We start from the raw sequence: 9557 nt of genomic DNA, 5'->3' as shown, positions 1-9557 counted from the left end.
AACATGAAGTGGAACCATCATGTTCTGGCAAGGAGGCTAAACGGGGGAGTCAAGTCATCACAGCACGCAGTGCCTTGCTCAGCCTCCTCATGCTTCTCCTTTACTCCCCTCTGGACAAGCCATTTAACTGCAGTCATCTTTAGTTGCTTTATTTTTGTGTTAAGAGACAGAAATATCTGTGCCTGGTTTCCATGCCTACTCATATTTACAGAGTTTATTCTGAAATCCCAAGCTGAAAAATCAAAGGAAAGGCTTGATAATAATGTGACAGCAAAGCAACTACACCTCCAGCATCCCTTGTTTTGCCCTGAGTCTTTTCTTCCAGAACAGTTATTCAGAAAGGGAGGTCAATAGAACTCTAAACACAAGCAAACTGAATAGTTCATATTTCTTATTGTCTTTAATGATGTTCAGTGACATGAAATTGTTACCATGGAAACTAGTTTAACAAAGGTATTACATGTGCTGTTTCCAAGGTTCAAGTGAGGCTCCTGCCTCTACCAGTGAAGTTTTAGAGGAAGAAATAACTTCTCAGTATCTTCATGGATCCAACAATAGGTTTCTGAAAACCCCCAGTCCAGTAATTAGACGTTTGTGGGACTTCAGACAAAAAGGACATCCACTGTTCCCAGCTCCTTCCCTTTTAAGTAATCTGTATAAAATTAAGATATTATTAGTTGAAGACCCTTCAGGAAATTGTAGAACCCTTCAGGAAATGGTAGAGCATGGCATGAAAATGGACCTGCCAAATCAATTATTTTCTTCTAGTGCTTTGCTGTAGGATGATTTAGAACAGAAGAGCTATGATCTGGACATTCAAGATGGGGTTCATCTAACAAAAGTTAGATGCTGAGAAAACAGAATATTCTGCATGTTTGTGTGTCTGATATGAACCTCCTCTCATTTCCAAAAGATATATCTCCATGGAATGTGTTTCTGAATTCCATCCAGAGCTTACAGAAGGCGATTTATTCTTCACAGGATAATTCCCGTTATACTCTATTCCTATCCCATTCTTCATATAATTATATTAAACAGCATGGAGAAAGAGAGAGAGGGGAGATGTCTGTGGCAGTCAAGGTTAAGGGATTTGCTGGGGTGTTCCAAAAGCAGCAGTGGCTGTGAGGTAGGTACAGGGGCAGGATCATCACCAGGGTAAGCACAGCTCTGCAGGAAGCCTACAGAGCATTACACCTCAGGATGGACTGGCTTGGGAAGGCCAGTCTGCACAAGAGATCCCTGATGACACAAATTTGAAAGTCTAGAAAATAAGACCTGCAAGGAGAAATGGAAGGATGTAGGGTTTTAGCCAAAGAGAGCACTGAAGAGTGACAGAGAAAGGAATTGTTTGGTTGGGGAAAGGGTGTGGTTAGAAGGACAGGGAATAATAGGTTTAAATGTCCCCTGGTGACATTAAAATTTGGCTTTAAGGGTGGGATTCATCTAAGCAAGTGTAGACATCTACCATGTAAATACTCCATCTAGGTTTCATCCGTAACTGTGGAAAGAAAGAGTCACTTACAGAGCACTGATCATCTCATCCTAAAATAGACAGCTAAAATAGTGCTTTCACAACACCTCGTGCTTTCCATCCACAGCAAAGCAACCTGTTTCTTGCATCCAGCACTTCCCAACTGGCTCCTGCTCTCACAGCCATAAACACTAAAGTTTGCAAATGAACTACATATGTGAGATAGGATGCCAGGGGCTGCTAACCCCCTTATCCTTGTTTGCTCAGGAAAAGAGCAAACCCTGAGCAGGCTGAACTGCTGCATCCAATTAGTGCTGTGACCAGGATCATACTTAGCAGTTGTAGTACATCCCTGTGAGTGCCAATGACCATGTGTTTATCAGGAATATAAATGTCCCTGTTTCATCTTGTCCTGTGCTGGGAATTGGCCCTGGGTCATTCTTCCTACGAATCCTTTCAGAAGGACCAAGGGGAAGAAAGGAAGAGGGAATGTTACCTTGGTGGAAGGGCAGGTTTTCTCTTGCACTCTCAGCTGAAGGCACAGCACAGATGTCTGTGCAGCATTGTGGTTTTTGGGACGTGGAGAATTAGTGTCTGATGACCAGGATCTATATAATCAAAGAAGAATTACAGCTCAAGTTGTCAGAAGATAATAAAGTAAATTACTCTCAAAACAATACCTGCCCTTCAACATACTGAGTTCTGTTCCAGATATGCACCTATGCTATGGATAAGCCTCCCTGCCTTTCTTTGGGAAGCTTCCATACATTTCATCAGAAACAATAAATAAATAAATACCACCCAAAGGAGCCAAGAAACAGCCATAAGTAGTATACAGAAATCAGGTCAGCTCAGTGGTACTTGTAAAACACAGTAAACACATGTTACACCACCAGCACAGGCGTTAAATCAATACATGGGAAGATGAGGTGTTATCAGGAGGGAAGAAGCTATAGATTTCTTCTGTTTTAATTGTATTTCTGCAACTCTGTAAGCTATTAGAGGTGAGTAAATATGCCAGTGCAGAGGCTTAATGATAACTTACTCTAGCATTTCTGTAACACTTTTCATCTTCAGAATGCCACCTGTCTGCGACAGGTAGGTAAATATTAACCCTGCTCTGCAGCTAACTTATTTATAAGCTATTGGCAGGCAGGTTGTGCTGGCGGGTTGCAGAGACTAATTTATAGCTCAGCTGTGGGGAGTCGCTTGGTTTGCCTGCACCCAGGAGTAATTTCATGCTGCCACCAATCCTTCTCCAGCCTGCAGATGGAGATGTCCTGGTCAGCCAGCTGCTACGGTGGGAGGATAATGGACAGCTGGCTGCAGGAGCCCCACCAGCCTCCTCCTCCCCCCCTCTAGATTTCATGGCCAGCCCCAGGATGCCAGGCCAGTTTGTGCCCTGACATTTTACCAATTGCTAGGGACACTGCCAGGAATACTCTGTTTTACATTTAGAAGAGCTTTCTCTTACTTGCTAAAGAGCAAAAAGGTCCTGACCTCAACTTCTCTAGTGCAAATCAGGAGAAATGATGCTGAAACCACTGGGGTTGCAGCATTAGAAGCAGAGTGGTTACAAGGGAATAATTACTTGTTATTTATTGATCACACAGAGGATTCAATTCTTCCCGTGTTACAAAGAGTCAACCAGAGGAGAAAAGACATTTCATTAAAGAAATAAATGTTTGGTGGCAATTGTTCTGGAGGCTAAGGGACTACATAACAAATTATGTATGGCAGTCTTTCCTACTAGGCTAATAGCACTGTACTACACAACAGCTATCCTTTCCTAATTCACTGCAAACAGTTAAAAAGCAGGTCTACAGACAAACAGGGGATACCTTCTGCACACAGCTATTGTCATAACTGTTCTTGCTGTCTTGGAAACAGGATAATCATGTCTAGGGACACAGGGGCTGTGGGGTGGATGGCACCCAGCCATGCAGGAGCTGCCATGGGCAGCTGGACCGTGTGGCAAGGAAAGCAGCCAGCAGAGTAGGACAGGACATAGCTCTGCTCCCAGGGGGAAAAGCCAGCACAGGGATTTGGTATGCAGGCTAAAGCACACACATTCTGAGGTTATAAAAGTGATTTGGGTAAGTCTGTTGAGCCTGCACACATTGAGGTGTTCATGGTGCTTTATGCCACTGTGCATTTATGGGACAGCTGGTGAAAGTGGTGAATGCCCATTTCATTCCTTTTCTGCTTTTTAACTTGCCAGTGAGTCAGTTTTGCTCATTGCACAGGCCAGTCTTTGATGGCATCATTAGACTGTGATTACATCATAAATCACACTGGTGTTAAAGCAAATACCCATCTCTGTAGAGCAAACAAGATGTGCCTTGTGAATATCTGTGTTTTTGTGAGTCTCTGTCTTCCTCAAGAAAGCAAGATATATAAAGTCCCATTTTTCTCTGATGTATTTTAGAGAAATCATTCATTTTAGTTGCAGTGGCTACCTAAATTTTCTTGTTTGCTGCTTTTAACGTTGTGAATTCAAAATTAATCATGGGTCATGATGAGGTAGAGAACAGCCATTTTTTCTAAAGGAGCAAGTCCTTCCATTTTCCAAGTCTCCCATCTGAAAAACTCACATCCCAAGAGTCGGGTCAGCAGCATGGGATGGCCAGAGGAGGAAGTGAAGGATGCAGTCAGGGATCAAGCAAGGTCAGGTGAAGTGTTTGGGAACAGAGAAGCAGGTCAGAGCTAAGGTGTTCAGAGGCAGAAGCAGCACGCAGAACCAAAAAGCAGGAGACTAAAACAATGACCAGCAGCAAGAATCTGGTGCATAACAGCAGCCAAGAGCCCAGCTAAGCAAAGTCAGGGCATGCCAGCAGCCCCCCAAGGACAGTCTAGGGGCTGATAACCAACTGCAGCTTAACTGAGACCCACAGATGGGGCTCAGAATACCCCTGACATTTTGGAGCAAGAGGAGAAGTGAGGTGGTCAGAGACCTCCTTCAGAGCAGTGCAGCAAAAGCACTGTATCTCATAAGCTGCACAGTGGTAAGCTGGAAGTGTGCAGCTGAAAACTCTGTGGGATTCCTGTGAGGAAGCATCAAGGTGTCACAGGCTGGGTCTGCTGCTGGAACACAGCTTGGGTTATTGGCTTGTGTGTGCAGCACATCAGAATGGGCTGGCTGAAGTTTACACAAAGGTGTACTCGTGCTAGGATTGGAAAGCCTGTAGTAAAGTCATATGTTGTCTACATCTTCTCACAGGTCAATCATGTTATCATTCATATACTGAGTAGACCCTCACAGAGGCCCAGCTTTCATTAATACTGCCTCCAATTATTATTCAAACACATGCTTTTGCTATCCATCTCAAACATTAATTTTTTTCCATTCCTCAATATGCAGAAAGTGATCTGCCTACAACTTTGATCTTTAAGACAGGGCATAGCCTGTTTTTTAAATGCCATTATCAGTATAATGTACACATAAATGTAACCTTATTAAATACTACTACTGGTTATTAATGATATGAGGCATAAATATCTGAGCACAGAGACTATAACCAGATGTACTCCTGAATGAAAATACCAGTCATGTTACTGCTAATCGCTCAGACCTTTGGGCACAAGCAATGCTCACCTTACAGAGTTAGAGACAGGAATGGATTCTTCAGTGAGAACTATGGCAGCTTGTTTATTTTGCCATCATCTTCAAAAAGACACTCAGAGAAAAGAAAATTCAGGATATGCAATGAAATACATTACAAGAATACACTTTTACTCAAAGACATAGTGGGTCTTTGGAAAGATATGTGGGTCAGGGAAAACAGGAACCATCAAAGTCACGGTGGGATCTAGCAGCCAAACCGCCAATGGTGAAAAATAACTTAGGGAAGGAAGTATGAAACCTTGAAAATGCAAGAAACCTGGAGAACTGAAACAGGCAATGTAAACACAAATGTCTTTCAGCCATTACATTGGATTCCACTTGAACAGCACCTTAAGGTGCAAACGATTTCAGAAAATCTTGCTCAGTTGAAACACTTTTTTAAAATTCTGGCTCCTACAAGCACCTAACAAAGCAAAAACATGACAGCATGACTGAACGTGGCAGGACTAAGACAGTGATCATCCCCCTGTACTCAGCACTCGTGAAGCCACACCTTGACTCCTGTGTTTAATTTTGGGCCCCTCCCTACATGGAAGTCTTAGAGTGCTGGAGTGGGTCCAGAGAAGAGCAACAAAGTTGGGGAAGGGTCTGGAGCACAAGTCTTATGAGAGGCAGCTGCAGGAACTGGGGTTGTTTAGCCTGGAGAAAAGGAGGCTCAGGGGAAGCCTTGTCACCCTCTAGAACTGCCTGAAAGGAGGCTGTAGCCAGGTAGGAGTCTGCATCTTCTCCCAAGTAGCAAGCAACAGGACAAGAGGAAATGGCCTCAACCAGGTAAGGTTTAGATTGAATGTGAATTAAAACTTCTTCCCAGAAAGGGTTGTTAAGCATTGGAACAGGCTGCCCAGGGAAGTGTTTGAGTCACTGCTCCTGGAGGTATTTCTAGACTTGTAGATGTGGCACTTACGGGCATGGTGTAGCAATGAACACGGGGACATGCAAGGTTAATGGCTGGATTTGAGGATCTAGCAGTCTTTTCCAACCTAAACAATTCTACAATTCTATGGAAACTAGAGCTAGCCAGGGCAGCTATAAGTGCCTCTTTAGACCAGCCTGAACACATGATTGTGCTGCTTTGTCTGAAGCAGCACTCACACCGACAGCCATGGCAGCACAATGTGGCAGCTCTCACCAGGAAAGCACCTCCTCAGACCTGTGCCAGCTCTACGTGCCCACAGCTCATGGACACATGTAGAGCTGTGCCTCAGAGGTGGCACAGGGATGACCCTGCCGCAGCGCTGGTGACTGCTGCCCTCAGCCCTTGGCCTGCCCCCTCTCAGAAGTTTCACCCTCCTGCTCCTCCAGGAGAAGACTCAGGTGTGTCAGCTCAGTGTGCTGCAATCACTGTGGGGTGAGTCAATACGAGGCATGGGCTGCTGTGTGGTACTTCCCACCAATAATGTTCTTATGGGATCTATTTTTTCAGCACAGCATTCCACACTGTCTCTGAAGTAACTCAAGCCCCTACATTTCAGTTGTCTGAAATAACATAAAAAACCTATGGTAATATAGAATGTTAAACCCCTCAAATTCAAACCCGAGGAGCTGATGTATCCTCCTTGCCTTATGCTTTATCCACACTGATTGCTCAGTGCTTTGAACTGACAAAAAAGATCAATTTCTTAAAATCATTGCAGCATTGTTGATTTCTCTCTGAAGTCAGACTCCACTCTTTACAACAGGCAGTGTAAGGCAACATCCAGCACAGTCTGTTCCTGTGCTAACTCCAAGCCTAGTATTGCTTGAAGAAAGTTTTTGCTGAATTGCTCACATATTCCACTGCTTCCTGAACAACCACAACTATAAACATGCTGAGTAAAACTAGATAATACAGCAGCCATAGGAACCAAAGGCAAGAAAATGAAGGTGGTCAAAGCAAAAGAATATTTTGTATCTTTTAAACCCTAATAATCAAGACAATCTTACAGGTAGATGAAATATGCTGGTACCATTGAGGAACTCAGAGTAGTAGTCTGAAAATATTCTATTGGCATTGTCATGAGGAACAAGTTTTACTGTAAGTGTGGGATTGGAAGATATTAGGAAGCAACTAAGCACAATGATTATTTGCCAAGCAATAGTACACAACACATGCTTGGGAACTTGCTGTGAATGCTTTCTATTGCTACTGTCAACCTGTAGCACTCAACACTGAAGATTCTGGTATTCTAAATTTATTACAGAAATTTATTAACTCTTTGGTTTTCCAGCTCATGAGCTCTCTGAATATCATTGTTAGAAGGATTGAACTGTAATTTTATGCAGTTTTTTGGTCAGAAATGTCATTAACACTATTCATCCTCATAGGTTTCACAGTATCTTTTTATATTTAACAAAAGAAACATAGCAATAGAGACCACTTGATTGACACAAAGATATTAAAGATAGTGCAGTTATCAGATGAATCACAGGCAATTTAATGAAATTAATTGGGAAATGTTGGAAAAGTGATCCTATTCCTGTCACTATGTTAAAAGACTTTCTGATCATACAGTTAAGGGGGGCTGTTCTCATGGCAATCAGCAGGAGTTACATGCACAGCAAAAGGCTCCTGTTCTGTTTTTGAATAACTGGATCATTCAGTGTCTGTGCTTCAGGGGGTTTGTTTTCCTTACATGGATAAAGTCTCTGATTTCTGCTTCACTGTGCTCTGCACATGTAGGAAAACAGATTAGCCGATGTTGTTTTCCTTCTGCACTTGGTGTGTGGGAGGAGAGTAAATCTCTCTGACCCATTCCACCCACGGCACTTCAGTGAGCATTGGGCATCACCATTATCAATCTCACTGGCTGAATTCAGGGAACTCAGAATTGTCACAAGCATGAAGAATTCCAGCTGTAGGAAGAAAATAAGAGTTGTCCTCTTCTGTCTTAACCCAGCATGGGCTGATGCCTTTAAGTGTTACAATGGGCATCTCATGGGGAGAGGAGATGAGTCTCTGCTTCAGAAATGGAGATAAGTAAGTGACGTTTTGGAGGATGGGTTTTGTCATAGGCAATACACTCTAACATTAGGATAGCTAGAACGAAGCCTAGGAAATTACATTTTATATGCAGGGCAAAGAAGTATTCCCAGGTAGTATCTACAAATGCTAAAAAAAATATAACCAGTCAATTCTGAAAAAATAAAAATAAAATTCTGAAAAAGAAATCTGAAAAAAAATTAAAAAGTCAAACTCTGAAAAAAAAATTTAATAAAGCAAGTCCAAAAAGCCTGCAAAACTCTGAGTACAAAGACTTCTGTACATGGCTCATGTAATGCACAGACACTCCTGGACATCTCAGCTAAAGATCTTTTCTGCTCAAAATTACTTTTAGGCCAAGCCTTATTTCAATTCCAAAATGGTGGATATGGTTTTCCATGGACACATGGACCAATAAGGAAGGTCCACAGTGCCGGTGCTGTGGAGCACTCCATAGGCGTGGAATTAAACCAACTGAGCAAGAGGAATGAGAGCTCTGATAGAGGTGATCCTCTCCATGAAGAGCTACCAGTACTGCAATTTTAGTTTTTGTGAGAAACTGGTGCTGGCAAGGGCTTGCTGTAAATTTATTTAAATTGTAATTTATTCACAGTAATATCCACCATAACTGTGTTTCCAGGAGAGAAGGAAAGGTCATGTGTGGCTGGGGTGGAGTATGGAGGGATAAGACATCAGTCCTCATGTCCTCAGCCCCCAAGCAACCCTACAAAAACATAGCAGGAATTGAGCTGCCATGGGAAATGCACATCCTAGGGACTGGATGAGATGTTGCATATAAACACCATGTCCCAAAAGTGGGTTTCTCCATGTTAAGTAAACGATGCGACCCTGCATCATTAAGTGCTTTACATGTCCTGGAGGAAATGAAAAAAAATTCAAGAATTCATACTAAGTATTGCCTGAAGAAAGTACTTTCCAGTTTCCATTTAGGAGCAACTACATTTCTGGCATAATTAGGCACAGCTCATATTCTCCAGAGAAAATGTGATGAAACACAAAGTGCAAGAAAAGAAATGAAATAGCCCCATGATTAAATCTCCACCAGCTACCTCCACACTAAATCTTTCATACATTCACCTCCTAAAAAACATTTCTTACACTTTGGGGGATTCTTTCATATTCTTTTGGATTAATTAGAATCTCTTCCAGTAACATTCATCACTTAGTAATGATTTGTTTTAATATGTCTGCTCACAGCAACACCTATCAATGCAAAAAACATTTCCAGAGTACAGCAATTGCCTGGGTAAATTGTGGTCAAAATTGTGCAGAATACCTTAAATTAACAACACAAGGCTCTATACATGCCCTCCAGTGCAAAAGTGAACACAGAAGGAATAAAATCATGTTCATGCTTTCCATTTTTATTGTGCTTCACGCACTCAAAATGTCGTATGGGACTTACCTCATTAATCCTTTCACTACCAGCATGAAAAGTATAAATATCATTTTGTCCACAGCTAAAGGGACACATTTTTCAT

Source organism: Prinia subflava, chromosome 1, assembly GCF_021018805.1.
Source record: "Prinia subflava isolate CZ2003 ecotype Zambia chromosome 1, Cam_Psub_1.2, whole genome shotgun sequence".
Lineage (NCBI taxonomy): Eukaryota > Metazoa > Chordata > Aves > Passeriformes > Cisticolidae > Prinia > Prinia subflava.
The sequence above is the reverse complement of the archived record's forward strand: the minus strand, read 5'-3'. Positions refer to the sequence as shown.